We start from the raw sequence: 17839 nt of genomic DNA on the forward strand, positions 1-17839 counted from the left end.
TTTTTGAGGAATGGTTGTCGAGATACAGTACTAGATTATCCATAAAGGTGTAGGGCCATTGTTTGAAACAACTTACACTTTCGTTTCAACTAGTAAACTTACAAATGCGCGTGGTGGTAAATGTGACACAGGAGTCGTTACGATGTTCCGTTGGTTGTACGGCTCGGATCGTGTGCGCATGCGTGAAGTCACGCACAGCTTGTGTGAAAGCCTTGTGGGCTCTGGCATGTCATCAGTCAGCATTGTGAGTTGGCCGCGGAAAGTCCCGTGACGAGGACAGAGGAGTCGATAGTCGCTCCTATATACAAGCAGAGAGGAATTCGTCTAATATAGCATTCCTGTGAAAGTGTCCGATCACAGTGTACTCATTAATGACGTACTCGACAATCCGCCCTTGTAATTGTTAGAGGCTTTTTCACGATTTGCCTCGAAGGAGCCAGTAAAAACGGGATAAAAAAGAATGAGTAGGATATGGGTTGCTGGTCACTTTTCCTCAGTACAAATTGATATATTTGCCTTAAATTGTTCATGTATTTCACTGGAAAGGGGAGCGAACGATAAGTAGAAATGACTGCACTTTGTACTGGCCGTGATTGCTTTTCTCTGACGCATGTCAGTTGCGGTGGTACCATAGATAAGTTTATCGCTCAGTTTGCAGCGACGTGTTGGGTGCGTGCTAGTGCAGACATTTATCACAATTTGTGTTTCAAGCTTCCGTTTTCTTCTGCTATGGCGTGCACGTAAACCTGGTTGTGCGTGGCTTAGTGGGAAAGAGGTTGCGCGTCTTGTGTCGTACATACTCAATTACTAGTGTGATTAAGAGGCCGTGCGTCGTAGGAAAATATTTACCTCTTAAAGGAACTCGTGCAACGCATTGCTTTGGCTCGTTTGAATTCTCACTCATTCACAACCTTCAGTTATTCTAATTAGAGGGCCGTCCCATAGTTAACAAATACAAATATTGTTGAAGTTGAGGATAATGCCATTTATGATACTCATAAGTAGTCTGTAAAGTTAGGATGTGATAATGTAGGAAAAAAATCTAAGCAAAGGAATACCATGTCTGAGAACGTTTCACATCATTGGTGAAAACACCTTCAAAACTATTTCGTTGGTAGCATTACATAAACTTAACCCAATTATGTTACTATTTGTATTGAGGTTTTAGGAAGTTAATCTTCTGAGTTATTAAACATGAGGTTTTTCTTCGGTATGACTCCGGATAATATATATCTGACACTTGTCAATCGGTGGTCTCGAGAAAGTGCTGACATTCTGTGATCATGGGTGGTGTTATGAAGTGGGAGTTGGGTGTAGCTGTTTCCTGTGCAATTTAATTTCCAAGTATAGCCATCTAATCCTAAACATTCTTCTGTTCTTTTCTTACTGTCATCATGTAGCTTCTGTATAAGGCAATACACCATGCACTTTCAGGAAAGCTTTCTATATACCTGAATGTATATTTAATGAAGCATTTTTCTTCTGAAGAAATAACATTTGTGACTACATTTAAAACAATTGTAGTTCTGGAGTCCATTATTTTGTTGCGTAAGTAGCAAAACTTAACAGCATAGACCCTTTGCCTACAATCATTTCTCTTGTTTCACTTTTGCCACTCTTATAACCTCCTGTTCAAGATACTGTCACAAAGTGAGGTGGTGCAGTGACTAGTACACTGGACTTGCATTCAGGAGAACGATGGTTCAATCCTGCATCTGGCCATCCTGATGTAGGTTTTCCATGATTTCCCTAAATTGCTCCAGGAAAATGCCGGGATGGTTCCTTTGAAAGGGCACGACTGACTTCCTTCCCTGTCCTTCCCTAATCTGATGAGACCAGTGACACCGCTTTCTGGTTCCCTTCCCCAAAACAAACCAACCCAAAATACTATTGGTTCCATTCAAACGATCTTGAAATGCTCTATCATCTGACAGTTACTAAGACTTTGACAAACATTATTCATGTATTCTCCCACAACTTAAATTCCTGTAAAGTAATTTGATATGTGGAACTAAACACTGCATGAATCCCATTTGCTAGCTTTTCATCAGTGCTTGTATTTTAAATAACAAATAAGTCAAAGAATGTTAGTGAAATGAGTTTGCAGATATCCATCTTTATTTTTAAATTTGGATATGTGACTAGGCATTATCATTCAGATTCTTTCATCCTGAATCTGTATATTTTACATTTGTGTTCTTGTTATGCTTGGGTGTTAAACCTTGTGCTGGAATCGGGAGAGGGAAATGATAAATTGACCTTTCTGTTCATCACACCTAACATGTTATTGTCTGTTACAAATGTTCTGCAAAAACTGATGGATATTGATATATTCCGCTGAGCTCAAATGTCGTAAACAACGTAGGTTGAGGAATTCGTATTCTTAAAGCTGCACAGTCTGTACAGATCTCGTACTTACCATGTGCACATCAGTGTTGAAACACTGCAGTTTGCTATATTGTTTGTGCATTATTCATAGTATGGGGACATCAAATCTTGGCCCCCCTCGAGACCTGTAGATGTTCAGTGAAAAAAATCTGCTGGCTGAGTGAACCAGGATTGTCACTCATTGTTTTAGATGGTGGGAAAGTCTGAAACACTTGTGCTCCTGCTTATTTAATGCTATGTTTTGCTCTCTTAAAGGCAGAGGCCAGTCTCTTGTGACTCAATTTTGACACACTAGACGGTATCCATTCGATAGTAACTCTTGTGAAATGGTATGTTTTCGAAAACATATTGGATCAAATATCATGACGTAGAATTTGTTTTGGACCAATTGCTGTCGTTAGAACATATAAAGAAACTTTAGTCCGCGTGAATCAGGCCGTTACGTTTGAGTGTTTTATTCCAGTTGGTATGAGATATAAGGAAGTTACAGATTTATTATAGTTGCTTGATATAATTAGTCCAGTGTGCATACTTAAATATGTTTGACACATTCATGGAGTTTAACAAACTTTTTTGGTAGTGGTACATAATGACCAGAATGTATTCACAGCAGCTGCTTTGGGTGGCTCCCGATGAGTGTTCTGTAGCTTGTCGGCTGTAGTAGGTCATAAGATTTGTCGTCGTTTTCATGCTATGATGCTTGTAAGCTGTAAAGGATGTACCAAGTATGGGGGTGTGATTATGCTATTTAATTTTTCAGTAAAGGAAGCAGTCTTAAATCCTTGCCCTTAGGGCCATTGCTTTCCAAGGGGTATAATTTTAGAAAAGTTCCCGTGTGACATTCAGATTGTGCCGAAATTTTGTGTTAACATTTGCATGTGTCCCCAGTAAACGTTGATAAGATTTTATTTTCGCCAATTTAATACTTAGATAGATTGCCATTTGTTTGACCCTGTAGCATAGCTGTCAACACTGCATACATGATTTTTCTGCAAATTTGACACACTATCTCCAACAATATTTTCTTGTAAGAAACAAAACTAGTTCATCTCGTTCAACGTTTTGCGCTCTCATAAATGAAATAATAAAAAATTTTCTGAGTGATTTGCATATGGATAATCTGAAACAGTTAAAAATAGGTACTTGAAAAAATGTGAAGTTCAACTTTTTGTACCTCCAGTAGGGATTCCGGGAACAACCTAAAACTTTCCAGTACAGGGTTTTAGAATGTAAAATTTCATTCCCCTACTGCTTTGCAATACATTACAAATTAAGGGCAAAGTTTATTATTTTTCAAAAAATCCCAAGTGTTTTTCGGCCTACTCTTAAGGGTCTTCTGCAAACTCTTAAACCATTTTCTTTAGAAAGGCCGTGTTCTAAACCACCTAAAAATTATTTTTTATTTTGAAGTGCAAGCAAATAAAGCTCTAATAAAGATCAAAGTGGAGGTGCATTGAAAATGAGTCCATATTCTGCTTGCAAGAATAGGCAGGCATGTGCAAACATTTATCAGTTCTGAGGCAATCTCTGTAGTGTGAATACTGTAGCCACCATGTCTGATCTCAAATATTGATCATGAATTGCAGTTTATTCATATCTATGAAAGGCATCCATGCTTATGAAATTCCGTTCATGTAAAAAGTAAGGAATACTATGATAAAATAGGGGCACTGCATACAGCATTGCTCTTGTGAGTTACAAAGCATTGGATCTTGCAGAAGCCAGAGGCACAATGATAATATTCTTTAAAAAACTACAGATGAGAAAGCAGTTTTGTTGCTGTAGCCTCTCTCCTGTTTTTAAATCAAAGATGTAACAATGATCAGGGAATTCAAATGTTTCTTCATACATCTTGCAATAGTTACGTCATTCATGAGGCCATATTCAGTTAATATGGGGATATGGTTTTCGTTTGACCACTCTTCATTCCATATCACGTTTCAGCCTTTTTTTTGTGACAAGCAAAATATCCGCTAAGGGCAGCGCATCGTCGTCAGTGACATTCTCTGGTAAACAAAATGATGGTTGCACAAGCATGCAAGAGCTATGTGGAGGCACGAGGAATTTGTGCGTGCTTGTCAAGCATGCAGTTACGTGTGAGTCTACCTTAAGCCAAACTTTCAGTTAGCGTCTAGTGGCCGTCTCTTGGGGGGCTATCGATGTCTTTGGGCGGCAGCTGCCGTGTGCCGACAGTAGGTCGAGTTGGAGATGTGGAGCAGGGAAGACGCGGACACGTGCTCGTGCCCCTCGCTGGGTCCGGCTGCCCGCGGCCGTCCGTATTGATCCCGCCTGCCACGTAATGCCCGGGGCGTCCGTCGGCACCGCCGCTGCCACTGTCATCCATGCTCCCAGCGATCGGCTCCGATTGGTCTCGCGCCGCGTTGACAGTCGCTTCTGGCGGGTAATTGCCCTCCAATACCGTCGGGTATTTCATACCATTTTTAAACACACTGCGGAGACTTCTTTCTGAAGATGCTATGAGGAGCTTTATACAGAAAAAAATGCTGTTATGCGACTTTAACTCGACATATTCTCCGTTAGCTCAGCGCATTAATGGCTCTTATGTTATAGCTTCTTTAACCCACATGAAAAGGTTTAGATTGTGCTGTAAACCACTCAGCAGCAGCCTTTCTGGCTTCCTCAAGATTCAGAAATCGCCTACGCTTGATATTTCTTGAAGTTCGGGAATAGATAACAGCCCCCCTCACAAGGGAGAATAGAGTGCATATTTGAGGATTTCAAAGTGAAGATCTGCCAATTTTCGCGTCGTTATGGCCGGCTTGTGAGGAGGATATTGCCTTACAGAAAAAATTCTCTCCCTCCCTCCCTCCCCCCCTTCTCCATGATCTTTGGAGACGAATCGTTTCATTTTATCAGTAAGTTCATCGTATTACTTTGTAGTAATGGTGTTATTGCATTGCAAGTAGTCAGTAAGTAGGACTCCATCTTTATCCCAAAAGACAGATGCGAGCAACTTGTCCTAGTCCTCGTGTTTTGAACTACTTTGAGTGTGGGGAACCAATGTCTCCATTTCTTTTTTACTGTTCTTTGGTCTAAGGATCATGGTTATGTATCCATGTTTCATCCATGGTGAAGAGATGATACAAAAGGTCTCAGATCCTGGAGAAACTGGACCAAAGTGGACTTCCAGCCACTCATTCATACTTTTTGGTTTGCAGTGAGACATTTGGAAACAGATTTATCAGACAGCTTTTTTTTATTGGAAATCTTGTGGAATAATATGACCCCCACACATTCTTGGGATCTTTTCAGCAGTTAACGCCTGATCATCCAGGATCATGACAGGAATAGCATCCATAGTTTCTAGAACTGTGATGAGATTTGGCCTTCCATTAAGCTCTTCATTTTCAATGCTTAAGTGCCTTATTTGAAATGCAATGTAAAGAACTAGGCTGTTCAATGCCAAAACATAATTAATCTACATAGATTTTAACATGGGAAAGCCAAGTGCTTTGGTCACCCTTGTACTTTCCAGCCCTGTCTGACTCTTTAAGATTGATTTTACCCACCTCGCCTACCCTTTCGCTCTCCGAAAATCACACCTAAGGTACACGGATGTAAAAAGAAACGTGACTGGTAACATTTATGGTACGTCACGGAGTTAAACCCTGATGTGCTCTCTCTCAGAATACATACATAGAACATAGTAGGGCTAACATTTCCATCTTGGCATGTTACCATTGTTGTACAGCAAACTGTACCATTTTGTCACTGAACAAATGCTGAGCAGTGCTTTCTTTAGAAGTGAGAATAATTCAAAAGATGTGAAATTAGATCAGGACAGTGTCTGTAAACTGAAGAGCTGTTCACTTGTGGCGAGGAAAGTGGGTTTTTCCGGAATAACGACGTAACATGCCGTATAGACAGGATGACTAAGGTTCAGTTTCCTGTATAGAAACGCAGTATACCATTCGCTGATTTACGTATATTGGTGGGCGTTTTTTTATTGTATTCGTTACTAATTTCTATATTAGGTGTTCTGTTAGCACATTTAGTGGAAAATAAGATCCTATGCGTGTGTGAGCACTGCATTGCCACTCATTTAAAAGGCACGCACTGAAGGGCTGTTCTGACACTGACAAACACCGAGTAGCTGCTCCTTGTGACGTAGGGGGTAGTGTGGGGACCGACGTGCTTTGGGACCATCTGAACTCAAGGTGATATGTTGACTCTGAAATTCGTTTAGTTTTGTTATGGTGAAACGACGTGTTTATTAAGCGTACTGTTTCGTACTCTGCGCAGAAGTGCTGTGTGCGCGTGTGTAATACGTGTAGCGAAGACAAACACCAGCCCGCCCATCGTTCGAGTGGTCGGCGTTAGCTGACTCGTTTATCAGCCTCGCGTGGAGTAACTCGGTTGTCGTAAGAGGCTGTCTGATCATCAGAAAAATGTGTGGCGTTAACTGGGAGCGATGGGTCACTACATTCAAAGCGGGGAGTTTAGTTACGCACGTTGCTCTGCGCAAATGTTAGTTTCAATATCCCTACAAAGAACCGTCTGATGGAAACAAGTCGTCCGTCACGTTGCTGTGGCTGAAATCGGTCAAGGAAGCGAATGTATGTATGTTTAACAGTCGGGGATTCATTGACGCTACTCACATAAATAAGTTTGCAAGTGCAAAAAGTTAGTTACACACCTCAAATTATGAACATACAAATTCCCACAAAACGTTTTAAAGAGAAACTTTCTTCTATTAGATCACACGATTATTAACTTGTTGTTCATTAAACCGACCTCCCCCCCCCCCCCCCCTTATCTCGCAAAAGTCTGTATTATAAAAAGTGTACATTCTAATTTGCTTCTCTGTTAGAAATTTAAGTTTCGTAAATTGATTTTTACCTTGGAATGATTGTAAGTTAATTCGCCAAATCTGCGACACTGTTTAGATGCAATGCCTTTGAATATTTTAAAAAACAAAATAGGAATGTTTGGATCATGTAAATTTCAAGAAAATTGGCATCTGGGCTTGTGCAGAGGAGTAATTTGAGAAAAACACGCATTTACGTTGAAATTTCGTCTGAAGTGATACATTGCTGTAAAGGTCCAAGACTATTGTAACTCATGTCGACGCAACCTGATTCCTGAATATCTTTAATGGTGACTCCTTCCACATACTTCTCGAATAACGCGGGTACTGTTTCACTCACATATATTCAGAAGAAATAAAACTAGTTAGCAGCCAGGTGGAGTCATTCTTTATATGGCTCTAATGCTGCAACTGAAGATGATGGAATGGCACATTTGGATACATCGTCGCTGCTAACTGCCGGTGTTCTCCTTCATGGGTACAGACGGCGAACTTGTTAGACTGCGTGAGGCAATGTTGGCTTGTCACTGAGAAAGTGTAACACAAGCGCGGCGAAGAAAGTGGCGCGCTGCTCGTCTGCGTAGCCATTTCGAGTTCTCAGCCCCCTCGAAGGGAAAGTAATGATCCAACGAGACGATTCGTCAGCGAGGGGGGGGGAAATCTCTCTCACACGCACACGCACACACACACACACACACACACACACACACACACACACACATATATATATATTTTCATTGGCGCATTCAAACTATGGGTGCTGCGGGGGATTGAAACAAGGATAAAAAAGTAGTGAAATTGAGGGGACTTGGAGATTGACACACGGCAGTAATATTGCACCTGACGCAAGTTATCCATTTCGCTGCTTATTTTCACACACTAGTCTCGCACAATGTGTTAGCATATGACAACGCCGTGATTACGTGATAAAATGTAAACTACTTGATAAATTCGTAGAACTTCGGCATAGACAGTCACAGAATTTGTAAAGAGTACAGGAATGAGGTGGACTGCCCGCAAGAGAACGTTAGGAACACACTCGCACAGAATAGGTTCCTGCTCGGATTAAGTTAAATCTAAATACGTTGTTTTCTGGAAAAATGCAGTAGAAAAGAGTATAGACTGGGTCGAAACAGTCGGCGAGCATGCCTGTATCGAATGTGGGGAGAGCTCTTGTAAGAGTGCCCGCTTCCTGACGACCACCTGCGGTCAGACGCAGCTGTGAACCCTCAGCCGTGGGACTGACCGCGGCGCGCCGGCGCTGGCGGCGGTCCAGGCCTTTGTGCGCGCCAGTAAACCCGCCGCCAGTTCGTCGCTTTTGGCATTTCCACAGGACGGGTCCACGAACAGCTGTGACGGCGCGGTCGCTGGGCTTGGGATGTCTCACGACGGCGTATTGGAGTCACGTGGAAGTAGGAGGAGGGTGGATAGTGGGTCGCCAGCGTTCTTCCCGGTTCCTTTTGGTACCGCTATATCCACCTTGACTTGAGTGAAGTTTCACAGCAGCACCGTTTTGGACGTGGCTATTCGCTATTGGGAGAATGCTAGTACAACAGTTCGAAATATTTAACGATATTTTCATAAGATAAGGAATAGATTTTCTGGTAATAGCCCAAGTTCGTCTCTATCATCCTACTATTCTATTGCAGCATCGTAAACTCGAGAGAGTCAGGATGTCATCTTTTGTTTGCATGTGAACGTTGTTTTTAAAATTTTTGTGAAGATGTGCACTTCACTTCCCGTGCATATGACAACGTGTATAATTACTGTGCAGATATTTCATTCACTGAGCAGCAGGTCGGTGTTGACAATTGAAGACTCTGCAAACCACTGTGAAGTGCATCGGAGAGGGTTCTTAGCTTTGTTCACAATCAGTGTTTCCTCCATTCCCATTCGCCTACAGAGGACCGGAAGAATGTGCGCTTAAATGTTTTTGTGCGATAATTAGACTATCTTGTCTTCCCGTCTGCACCCTTCTGTTGTATTCTAGGATGGGTTGCATTAGAATTGACTAAGAAGCGACGTTCGAACACGGACTAAATTTTCTTAGTACCCTGCGAACGAAATGGTCTGCGACCTATTCTATCTACAGCTGAGCATATGTTGTCATTCAATTTCATATCCTTGCAAATTTTTACTTCCAGGCATTTGAGTTGTTGACTCATAGATACTGTTATAGAATATTACTTTTCGTTTGGTGAAGTACGTAATTTTATGTTCCTGAACACACAATGCAAGCTGCTAGTAGTCGCAGTACTTTGAAATCGTATCAAGATTCGCTTAAATACTTATGCAGCTATTTTCCAGGCAGTATTTCGCTATAGAAAACTAAATCGTCTGTGAAGATTCTGAGGTTGCCATGTTGTCTGGTGGCACATGAATATAAAACATGCAGAGTAAAGGCCACAACGCGCTTACCTGGGGGCACGCTTGACTTCATCTATCGATAACGCTCTATCCAGGATGACATACTCCATAACAAAGCCCAATGTTTTTATTAGTGTCTTTAATTGCTGTTCGAATTGGCGAGGAAAATTCCTTACTCGTACATTCAGTGAATAAATACAAACTCGTAATCGTACACTGCCTTCCGTTAGTAGTATGTTGTGAACTCCGCAATATTTACGAAAGTATATAAACCTCTTTTACGTTTATTAGAAGCTTGTTTATAGACTTGACATAAAACCTCTCCTATTTCATGCTCCACAATGCGGCACATACATGGTTTTTTCCAGTTCAGTGTTTCGCAAATATTACCAATTCCCAGAGAAAATAGGAAAGAGTCACGCCGACTAAAACTTTTCGAAAACTGTCAATCAGAATTTCTTCCGTGACCTCGTTGTTAGATTTCACTGCTTTTGGCAGTTCGTCAGAATGCTGTTGTCTGAGAATTCCATGTTTCCTTATCTTCAGATTTCCTAAGAAAATCGTTTGTGACCGGCCTTTGAGGCCGAAACGATTGACGACATCTTTGTTCAGATCTGCTCAGCACAGACAGTATACGGTACCCAAATTACCAAACTGTCACAAGTCTTAATGTAAACATCTGTTCGTGGAAGAGCTTAAAGCTACAAGCTCACGCGCATGCACTAGTTGATCTATAAACTAAAGATGCTTTTGATTGTCCGTCATTATCTGAACATAATCAAAAAAATTATTTGAATTTTGGTAATTGTAATCTGTATCGCTCTCCAGTCGTCGCTGGGTATTGCGGATAACAGCAATTTACTCTAGGCCAGACGGGTCGTAAACATGTTTACTGTTATCGGACGTTAGAAGTAAGCTTGCTTTCAGTTTTCCTCAGACCAAGGTGACCTTACGCGTTTCCTCAAAACACACTAAGGGAATATTCTGACGTAGGAAAATTACACTATTGACTGTACCTATCGATACTCCAGTTATGCTCTTTTCACTTGAAAAAGCGGCGATAATATTGAAAAGTCACATATCGTAAATCATCACGCAGACGAGCGTCGAGAGTCCAATGGCTTATCTCAGCAGAGGGCCGTTTGAACGCGGATGGCGCACTGAACTTCGATGCCCTAGTTGCAGTAAAAGGTGTGTTTGGAGAGTATACTTTGAATTTGCATGATCAGATGTTAGAGCGAAGTCAGCTATACATGAATTATTCGTTCATAGCTGAAATATTTCTAAGCAAATTAAAGTTATGCACCAGGATCAATCACGTTTGACTTGACACGGACTTTCGAAAGTTCAGTTCTTTCTGTAATAGTGGGTCTCACCAGAAACCAGTACGTGTATAAGTATCGTTTGAAATACTGTTGCATTTTAACACGTGATATCTTGTAAATCGTGGTCGTGAAGGGGTGGCTGGTTTCAATATTCCATAATTGCCAAAAGATGTTAAATTCCATACGGACTGAACTCTACAAACAAAAAAGTGGTGTATCATGGCAAATATGATTGGGCCGAAAACTCTTAAAAATGTTGCATTAAATTTTCCTGGTCGTTAGAATTTTGCTGCAAAGATGTCAGTAATGTCACAAGAGGTTGAGGTAGGACTGATCGTAACGTAGGCCGAGAGACTGATACTTCAATTTAATAAATTTGCTTTGTTATGAACTGTTGTAGCGAATCGAACATATAATCAGCTGCAATGAATATAAGGAGTTTACATCCACATCGTAGCAGAAGTAAGAGACAGTATCGCACAACTTTAAACGATATTTCCCCTTACACCATACACAACTTGATAAAAGTTGATGTTTCGTCGTATCTTCACAAGTCAGACAGAACGCATACGGCAGTGGTAAGAGGCGTGTCGCTGCACTGTAAACTGGCCGTTTCAGAGAATACTTCCAGTGCGAGGTTCAGTGACAGTAAAATGTGACGAATTGAGCGTTTGAAGTAACTCCTTCGTACCCAACATTTGCTTGGACCGCGATTCCATTAAAATAGCATTATGCTATGTAAGTATCTCAGCACAAAGTAGCTACTTTTTCGGCTTTCGAATGAGAGCAGTTTCTTTAAGATTACTTAAAAAATGAAAAGACGTAGATTTGTTCCTCAGGAAAGTTATTTGGTACCTGTACCTCTACTGCAACTGCTGTTCGTGCTTCTGATTGGAAGCGAGATCGGTTGTAGCGTCTACCTACGCATATACACGCGTCCAGGAGCAGGTTTGCTCAAGGTCGCTTTTGTTCTACGCGAAGAGCACGTACTGGATATATCGAAAGGAATAACGTTAACAACTTGACGTCCAGAGATGGTGATTGATTTGCATCACATTCTCGTATTTACTCGTCGCCCACAGCTTTTCTCAGGTTAATGCTGATTGTGGAAGAAGCAGTAATGGAAGTTGGACGTAAAACATAATGCAGCTTACGTATTAGGTGGTTGACATATGTTTTAACTGTAATAATATATTTCTATTAATATGTCGGGACTGGTGGTCTAGCGCTTTCCTGGAAACCGAAAGGAGGTCGTGAGATCGAATACCGGCCCGTCCACGGATTTTTTCAGGCTGCCTTTAACGTAGCAATCACCTCTCAACGATGTGAAGATTCGCCGGAAACGGCACGTCGTTCCGATTCAGCGTCAGAATCCGAAGTCCCCTTACCCCTGTAGGATCACTGGGGTAGGTTCGATGTGACGTCCAGTTGAAAGTTGCACCAACTCGTTAAGCCACGCATTACTACTTTTAGGCAGAAAATATAAGGAAGCCATTGCAAAATATGTTTGAGAATCACCTTTACTGCCCCATTTATTCAAAGAATTTTTATCTGAGCTTTCTAAAAACGTGCTTATTTAGCGCAAGTGGTGTGAGAATGTTAGGATCTTCTTATAGCGGCTCCATTTGTACTGCACACGTGTTACGAATTTTCGGTCTTGTTTTGCTGTAACGCTTCCCTATTTAATACCAGTTCCATCACAACAAGCAAATTAAATATTACCTGCCGTAGTTATATTGCATGACAAATTTCCTTATTTGATAATGTCGTTCATGGGTTTCCGCCTAAATAAGTTTTTAATTTTGTTTTTTAACGTTAGCAGGGCTGTCGGTCAGGGAAATAAGCTGAGAATATTTGATCTTTCGCTGCAGGAATTCACCATTCAGAAATTGCTATTGATCAGTGAGCATAAAGATCCTGATAAGTTAGATTGTGAATTACTTTGCCGCTACATTCGTTTACTTCAGAAGACAGCCCCTTACCCCCATCGCCACAGCACATAACACGCTGTGGAATTGAGGGAAGTCTGATTTCGCTAGCTTGTATGTCACTTAATGTGATGATTATTAGTAGGACATTGAAATCTCCAAACTGTTAAAAATTGTTGCTTTTGTTAACATAATTATGCTTAAAAACTAATAATTTAAAGTGTTGTGTCGACGGATAATAATTACTATGGAGTGTCTCCAGTGCCGTGGGTGAGACTTACAGGAAGAATACTTCAGGTGCTAGTTCTTCAGTTTAGCTTTGTCAATTCCCTAGTGAACGTAATGAGCATGTCATGGTTCCTCCTCTGGTTCCTTTGTCTTCGTGAGGCTGAGCTAATGTCTGTGAAACGTTAAAATGTGCCTGTGAGAAACTATTCTTCGTCCAGTTCGTATATTACAGTTGATTTTGGAAACTTACTCATCTTCGTTATGTTCATATTGACAGTGTAACAAGCATGTATCGATATGTGAACAGAAATGGAGGCTATCATAGTTTGTGAAAAACTTTTTTTTTATCTTTGGTCATAATGTTTTCGATTTGCAAAGCGAACATACTGAGGCATCTCACATCGCCTTCAAGTAGTCGTCGTTTGCCTGATTTGACAGGTGGACTTCAGCATTACTTCACTAGTCACGGTCGCGAATTCTGCTGACAAATTCCTATGTTTAATGAATGCTGTGCAATTGCTGGCCGTTTACTACCACTTCCTCTTAACGTAGGCAAAACAGTTTCCATGCTGTTGTTCGAATTCATAAAACTGTCGACTGCGCACATCACTGAAGGCACACGGTCCGTAATCCTCGACGTTGTCGTGCCCCATACTATATTGCGATTGAGGACCGTTCCCAACCCGCGGAGCAACTGGCAGTAGGCAGGCCTGTGGCGAAGTCTGGTCGGCTCACAGAGCGTATCAAGTGCGGCGTTGCCGCGCGACCCGCGAATAGGCCGTCAGCTGTTAAGTGCGCACGGTTGCCGGCTCGCGCGGCCAGCAGTCCAGCACCTGCTGTCTGCTGGCGCGCGCGCCTGCGCACTACAGCCAGTCCCCTCCCCCCCCCCCCTCCACCTCCTCCTCATCCCTCTCGTCCGTGCTGTGTGGTGATGGAACCCAGTGTGGCCGCTGGCTGTGGGTTCCATTTGCCCAATCTTAACGCCTGCAGTTATTAACAAGATAATGAGTCTTCATATAGTCATTAACTTAGTAAACGGAGTATATCTGCGCCGTTAAGTGACTGCGCGACAGCCAAGTCCTAACAGTTATGTAAGTGCAGGTGGTTCCGTACTGGGAATGAGAGCAGCAACTAATAGTCGCGTTAATTCCTCTCTTCAGAATAGTCATTGCCAATTTAGAGCATTTTAATCCCGGAACTGCTGTAAACATTTCGTCAACGTGTAACATACAAGGGATATCGGCGATGCCCTTCGGTGATTAAAGTTAGGCTATGGTCACAGAGGAACTAATAGGTGGATTCCGCCGACGACCGACGTCGCCCGAAGACGGCCGATCTTTCCAAATCAGTACGCCACTACGTGCATGATCAGTGTAGGGGACCTCATAGCCCCCAAACTTACAGATTTCGGATGAAAATAGTAAAACTTCAAATCATTTTTTTTTTTTCAGTCATGGCAGACGCGAACGAAACATGGGCTATGGGAAACTGATAAGTTTAGTCAAGGGAATAGTTCGTGGCATCCTTGCCGGCCGAAGTGGCCGTGCGGTTAAAGGCGCTGCAGTCTGGAACCGCAAGACCGCTACGGTCGCAGGTTCGAATCCTGCCTCGGGCATGGATGTTTGTGATGTCCTTAGGTTAGTTAGGTTTAACTAGTTCTAAGTTCTAGGGGACTAATGACCTCAGCAGTTGAGTCCCATAGTGCTCAGAGCCATTTTCGTGGCATCCTGAGGATGAAAAATACCATAATCGGAATATAGCTCGGAATATGTGGACTGAAATCGCAGGTTTATCGTAAACCACAAGTAGGCAAAATCTTTATCGGGAATTTTAGGAGTACATTATAACCGCGAAAAATTTGTTAGACTGACAAGGATGGTGTATCTTATGATCAAAGTTATGGTAGTGGATATTTTTGAGTTATGGTTGGTGGAACATTAGCTGTCTACAAATTGTTACATTGGCGTTTTTATGCCAGTTGGCTGGTGTTTCATGAATCGGTTAGCAAATGTAATGCGTATGTTTTTGCACCTGACAATGCTTCAGGTGTTCAGAGTATTTTATTCCAGACTTTGTCAGTACACTGAATGACAGTCGCTGAAGGTTAACTGACATGTCTGCAATTCAGATAAATCAAGCAAAACAGATTTATAGGGCATGCCTAGGTGTTATTTGAGCTCTATTACAAATCCGATACTCACTTTAGATTCAATTCTGGCTCAAGTAAAACTAGAAATGACTTTTATATTTATCCGGCGATTACCACTTTCCAATGTTTAGGCATACACCGCGTTCAGAAAAGAATAGTTTCAAAGTTTCTGTGTGGCATGTGGGATGTTATTTACCATGCCCTAAATACCAATTTAGAATCCAATATTTCAACTACTACGAAATTTTTAATTTATTCTTAATCGAATTTTGGACTATGCTTCGTGCAAGTGCCATAAAAGACACTGCAATATAGTTTTTTTAATTAAAAGCTACACCGTACCTATAAGAATGTCGCCAGAAATCTTACGTCCTCTCTCAGCTCCACTGACCACCTTTTGTGGAATAAAGTTAATTAAATGATACGTGCTTACTCCCAAATTTTATCCATTCATTATCTAATAGAAACATTGACATTAACCATGTAAGTTAACCATTGTGTGCTCTTAATGCCATTGGCAAAACCTTTACACAACGAAGACACCACTGTAACATAAAAACCAATGCTATGAACGTGTTGTGTGGTGTATCATTGAAACTGCAATTTTCGTAATGCATGGGTATTTCGTAAAACTTGCCTGGTTATTTCAATAACTGAAGACACGGTACAGTACTTGAAACGTTCTTTTCGAGGCAGATATAGCTCGTTCATTATCTTCTAACAGTAAAAGTATTAATTTTATGTCAGTTGAGAGTAACACGTTGATACGAGACAGGCATTCGGACTCTTGAGTATTTTCAAGCGACATGTCAATCCAGAAAACTTAAACCTCAATAGTAATCTACATAAACACAATCGAAAGTACAGAAAATGAAACTCGTAGACAGTCTGAGGATACCGGTCGCGAACAGGCAACGGTCCTGTTCCGGATGATATACAAGATGTCTTAGAGCCTTCATATCGTTGATAAACACTTTTAATCTGTGTAAAAACCAGTCTGCTTTATTTTAATATTTAATTTACTGGAACAGTATCTAGCTCATGCTCATCAGCGGTCTTAAATTCTGTTTTTAAGTCTTCTTAGAAGCTTTTGCAGATGTTCTATTAATTTTGTTTGTATGGTTTGTAGAGCATTCCCACTTTTACTGAGAATGCGCTGGAAACCATATAATATTAATAAGACATCTGAAAAAATTTCTGTGAAGACTTAAAAGTAAAATGTAAGGTCGCTGGTAATGAGCATGTGCTGGGTAACGGTCCGGTAAATTAAAAAGTGCATGAAAAGCAAGTAGCAGTGTCCTTACACATGGTCTTAGCAAGAATAATGGTTTATTTTCCGTAAGAAATAACCGGTTTTCACGTATCACGTTCTCAGATTACATTTAGAGCAACATTCCTTTTGCAGGTTCCAATAGGCGTACCACAATTGCAGTACATAGATTTTAGTCTTCTTCAATACATATTTACATTCTTCATTCTTTTCGAATAATAAACAGACGGAATGTATCAGTATCCATGTAGCCGCCTGATGTGATGTGATCGCCACCAGTGGTCGAACAAAGTTCTTACCACTTGAATGGTGTATCTCAGTTGATAGTATTATTCGCTTAGTGATGATAGTGACGTCCTGTGTGCCCGTAAGTACAGTTAGGCCTAATCCCATCTTGTAGGAGCGCAGTTAGTTGGCCGATTTCTTCAGTGTATCAGCATGTGAATATTCCTTTAGCTATTAGGTAAGTATCCCATGTTTTCAAACCGTTGTAAAGCAGACTACATGTTCGATTCATCATGACTCGTTTGTAGAGACATCTCAAAGGTCAGGGGTTCTCATTGATTACCGCTAGTGGCCAAAACATAGTGCTACACACACACACACACACACACACACACACACACACGTACGTCTGTCTGTCGCATGTTTAGAGGATCCATTCGAAAATGAAATGGAGCGAAACGTTCCGTATCGTTGCTGACTAAGATAATCTTCGTAATTCCGTCTGTGAAATTCGCTGTTGTTCTTGGTAACAAAGCTGCGAATGTAGACGTTATCCTTGTATGTACATTTCGTGCCAGTTTTAAGATTAGACGTGTGATAAAATAGGACTCAAAGTCTTCGTTTTGTTAACAAATCTCAATTACTCAGCTTTCGTAGATCACTGTAATGTTCGTATGATAGGTTAATCACAAATTTGGCAACCTTGTAATTATTTCTGAGGGAGACGTGGCGCTATATGTATCTAAATATTTATCGTAGTAGGCGTAAACGTACACCACGGTAGGAACAGACGTACTATGGTATTGTGAGATCCTTTCCATTCCGTTGCGCCACGAATAAGGTGGTCATCCCATCGAATACAAAGAATTGTATACTTTTTGTAGCAAACATATGGGTTGAAAAAGGTTTTTGACCCTGTCATTATTGTTCATTTTGAAAATTGCGTGCACTGGGCAGATGACAGGCATGGTAACCTACGTTGTTCAGTCTCCTGGAAGTTGAATTGAAGAGCGGCGTATTTCAAAATGCTCGGGTGTAAGGTGAAATGCGGTGGAAGAGAAGTTTGGCACCGTCGGCAGGCGATCTTTTATCTGTGGCGGCGGCCGTTTGGCGGTGCACGCACCTGGCGGC

At 41.4% G+C, this 17839-nt stretch overlaps 1 protein-coding gene across 2 annotated transcripts in view; it reads left to right on the forward strand.

Annotated features, from left to right (window-relative positions):
• Positions 1-17839, forward strand: part of LOC126109395 (AN1-type zinc finger protein 6) — a 108184-nt gene that overhangs the window by 37908 nt on the left and 52437 nt on the right. The window lies entirely within an intron of this gene.

Source organism: Schistocerca cancellata, chromosome 12, assembly GCF_023864275.1.
Source record: "Schistocerca cancellata isolate TAMUIC-IGC-003103 chromosome 12, iqSchCanc2.1, whole genome shotgun sequence".
Taxonomy (NCBI): Eukaryota; Metazoa; Arthropoda; class Insecta; order Orthoptera; family Acrididae; genus Schistocerca; species Schistocerca cancellata.